Source organism: Bidens hawaiensis, unplaced genomic scaffold (assembly GCF_021521415.1).
Source record: "Bidens hawaiensis isolate Kalapana, Puna unplaced genomic scaffold, B.hawaiensis_p1.1 tig00025011_1, whole genome shotgun sequence".
Classification (NCBI taxonomy): Eukaryota; Viridiplantae; Streptophyta; class Magnoliopsida; order Asterales; family Asteraceae; genus Bidens; species Bidens hawaiensis.
The window spans coordinates 37,395-41,685 of record NW_027493975.1 but is presented as its reverse complement, the minus strand read 5'-3'; the positions used below and the strand labels follow the sequence as shown (position 1 = coordinate 41,685).

At 37.5% G+C, this 4,291-nt stretch overlaps 1 pseudogene across 1 annotated transcript; it reads left to right on the top strand.

The window, feature by feature from the left end:
* The first annotated feature begins 685 nt into the window (after positions 1-685).
* LOC143570600 (G-type lectin S-receptor-like serine/threonine-protein kinase At4g27290) lies at positions 686-4,159 on the top strand (annotated as a pseudogene). The gene is made up of 7 exons (XR_013141964.1): positions 686-1,978; positions 2,142-2,276; positions 2,371-2,510; positions 2,751-2,958; positions 3,072-3,309; positions 3,395-3,545; positions 3,638-4,159. The product of XR_013141964.1 is annotated as a G-type lectin S-receptor-like serine/threonine-protein kinase At4g27290 (transcript).
* The last annotated feature ends 132 nt before the right edge of the window (positions 4,160-4,291 follow it).

Genomic DNA, 4,291 nt, shown 5'->3' with positions numbered 1-4,291 from the left:
TAGTTTATTTATAAAAAGAAAATAATAAAAAAAAGGTGATGTGACAAGGAGGGGCTACAACACCATTACACCCTTAAAATAAAAAGCCACCATTTGTTGACCCCTCTTTTTGTAGCCCCTCCACCACACGTTGCCTTATAGATGATATACTTTTCTTTCTTATGGGCTCTTTGTACCATGATTCAGATACTATATCAGGGTCTTTTAATAATTCAGTCCTAAATTTGCTAAACAACCCCTTAGATCTAGAAGTCCAGCCACATTCATGGAAAACGTAGAGGCGCCATCAACAACTGCACCCATTCCATAATTTTAATTGTAAGGACCATGCATGGGTTAACTTTTCTTGGATGAATGAGTCAAGAGAAAACTTATGAAATACAAAGTTTGATATAGACAGCTCATCCAGCAAGCAAGAAATTAACGGATTTTAGTCACCAAGTAATTCCTTAATTAATTGCCGTGTGACCCAGGATACGGGGAACCACACACCCACTAGATGGAACCATTTGCTTCCTCATTGTGTGCCATTAATTTCATAATCACATCAAATGAAGGTGAACGCAACCCCTGCATTTAAATGCTCACTTATCAACGTACATGTAATACGTAGTATGAGAGGAAATATTGCTAGCTGCTATATATTGCTAATAACAATAAACAGAAATATAAAGATAATATCAGAAGTATAAAAGGAAAAATGGAAAGAGTAACTACATTTGTTCTTTTACTTATTTCATTCCACATTCAGAAAATATATACTGCCGAAATCGACACCGTTTCAGATTTAAAGTTCTTGACAGAAGAAGATACGTTGGTCTCGCCTGCCGGGACATTTGAGCTTGGCTTTTTCACGCCTGGTAGCTCTGAAAATAGATACCTTGGTATCTGGTATAAGAAAATATCAGTCAAGACAGTGGTTTGGGTTGCCAACAGAGATCGCCCACTCACCGTAGCATCATCGGCTGTGTTGAAGATTGTCCATCCAGGAAGTCTTGTCCTCAGGAATGACACCGGTGGTATTATTTGGTCATCCAACACAACATCCTCAGGAGAAGCAACTGCAAAGCTTGATGACTTCGGAAATTTTGTCATGACAGACAGAGACAACAAAAAGATTCTCTGGCAGAGTTTTGATTATCCGACTGATACTATTTTGCCTGGCATGAAGTTCGGGAGGGACTTATTGACAGGAAAGGAATGGTATCTATCGTTGTGGAAAAACAGTGAAGATCCAGCTCCAGGTGAATTTACCTATAGCATTGACACACGCGGTTATCCTCAGAACATACTCAAACAAGGTCCAGATATGATCATATTCCGGGCCGGACCATGGAATGGTATACGGTCTAGTGGGGCTTCAGAGTTGAACCAGAACAAGGTCTTTACATACAGTATGGTTATTAATGAAACAATGGTAGTTTATACCTATAATCTTGTAAACAGTTTGTTGTATCGAGGTTCGCCTTGAATTCTACAGGGGAAATACAACGTTCCATGTGGCTGGAAGATGCTAAAAAATGGCAGCTTACCATTTGATTATCGAAAGGGACCTGTGATCCATACAACATTTGTGGTGCTTATGGAAGCTGCAGCACCGTGATTTCACAGAGATGTTCGTGCTTAGATGAGACAAAATTTGTGCCTAGAAACCAAAGTTGGTATGTAGAAGATTGGTCTGGTGGTTGTGTGAGGCGAACACCATTGTATTGCCAAAATGGAACAGATGGGTTTATAAGGTATTCTAACGTAAAATGGCCAGATACACAGACTTCCTGGTATAACATGAGCATGACCCTAAAGGAATGCGAAGCAGTATGCTTAAAGAACTGTACTTGTATGGCATATGCAAATACAAATATTGCAGGGACGGGAAGTGGATGCTTGCTTTGGTTCAATGACCTCTTAGACATCAGAGTAATCACTGACGGCAACGGTGGTCAGGATATATATGTAAGAATGTCGTCCTCTGAAATAGGTAACTATCTCTTACTAAATTTCCCTGAACACGTATTTATTTTAACACAAAAGTAATCCACACAGATGGATTTTGATTTATACAAACTTATTAAATTTCATAGCTATTATCTCAAAATTACCAATGTTGTCGCTATGTTAATATCATGCACTTGCTCAACCAGTTAAGGAGAACTGAAGAACAAATATCAAATTCATCTTATTAGCAGTCTTTCTGGGAGCTATTATAATGGGATTGATCTCTACATTATTCTGGTATTCATTGAGAAAACGGCATCATGCACAGACAATGAGAGAAGGTAAACAACATCTGTATGATGTACAGTTTGGAGTAATACGAATTCTTTAAGCATATTCTGTCAGTTTAAAGTATGTCTTATTTCTAATGCATAGAGGAAGCATCGCGTGCATGTGAAAGCCAGCAAGAAGTCATGGAGTTACCTTTGTTTAGCTTCTCAATAGTAGCACAATCTACTGCTAGTTTTTCATCAGAAAGTAAGCTTGGAGAGGGTGGATTTGGACCGGTTTATACGGTAAAAGTATAAATTAGTGCTTTGCATGCACTTTCCAAAGTATAACATAAAATCCCATCATATATAATATATAAGACTAGAGTTGTATTTCAGTGATTCAATGGAGACACGTTGTAATTTATCAAACATAACAAAAGTTGGATCCGTGCATTATAAGCATCCCATTTACACAATAGATACATATGGAAGTCATACTTTGATGTTTGTATTGTTTTTCACAACGAAAATGGTTATCCCCAGGGTGTGTTAGAAGGGAAAGATATTGCAGTTAAGCGCCTCTCAGCGACTTCCAGACAAGGACTTAATGAGTTCAAGAATGAAGTCATCTGCATTTCAAAACTTCAGCACCGGAATCTTGTTAAGCTCCTCGGATGTAGCATTGAGGGAGACGAGAAATTGTTGATCTATGAATACATGCCAAACAGAAGTCTAAACGTGTATATATTCGGTCAGCATCATATACTTATATGATGATGGCCATTGATATAGTTTCAGGAACTACCTATCTACCAAATAAAATAAATAAATAAAGAACTAACTAAACCTACATGCTTTTTCCAGATAAAACAAAGAGCACGCTTCTTGATTGGTCAAAGCGATTCCATATCATTGAAGGAATTGCACGAGGACTTCTTTATCTTCATCAAGATTCATGACTAAGAATTATTCATAGAGATCTTAAAGCTAGCAAATATTCTACTAGATCTAGACATGAATCCTAAGATATCAGACTTTGGCATAGCAAGAAGCTTTGGAGGAAACGAAACTCAAGCAAACTAGAGAGAGACGTCGGTACATAGTAAGCTACAAAATCTAAATGTATACAAGTTATACTTTCCTTAAGTTCATTATATTACCCTTTTGAAATTATTTGCATAACGCAGTGGTTACATGTCCCCGGAGTATGCATTAGATGGTCTTTTCTCAACAAAATCAGACGTGTTTAGCTTTGGTGTTTTGGTGCTGGAGATCGTAAGTGGGATTAGAAACCGAGGATTCGTTCATACTAAGCATGACAATAACCTTATTGGACATGTAAGTTCATGACAGGCCACAAACTACTCTTTTGATTTGTAATTATAGTTCTCTAATCTACAACCAGATAACTATTTCCACATTATACTCAGGCGTGGAGAATGTATAATGAAGGCAGGTCAATGGAGCTCATTGATTCAACTTTAGATGAACCAAGTGATTCATTCCAAGTGTTAAGATCAATTGAAGTGGGCTTGTTATGCGTTCAGGAAAGTCCAGAAGACATGCCAGATATGTCATTTGTTGTTCGAATGTTGGCTAGTGATGGCGCACTGCAGAAACCTAAGCAGCCAGCATTTTTTACAGAACGAAACTTAGTTGGTGCAGATTTCTCTTCAAGCACTTATCCAACAAGCAATGATCTAACCATTTCAGATGTAGTTGCTCGATAACTAGCACATACATAACTTCACTTTTGAAGGTTGTTGTGATTGTTTTCTTGTTGGGTTAATCCCGGTCACTATCCAAGTTAAAGTTCAGTTACTAATTTGTTGAACTTTGTTAGCAACGTTATGGGTGCTAAATGCAATTATTATAATTAAATCATCCTGTGTGCCACACCCCTTTGTGAACAGCGTGACAGTAGAATAGGGATTCAGAATGGGTATAAACACGGCCACTGACCATGATTGTAAAAGGTATCTGTTCTTCACAGATGACATATCTGTTCCTCATGAAATTCTATAATACAAACTGGTCTATTAATTATTTTTAATTAATTGTTTAATTTCTATTACTTTGTGTAA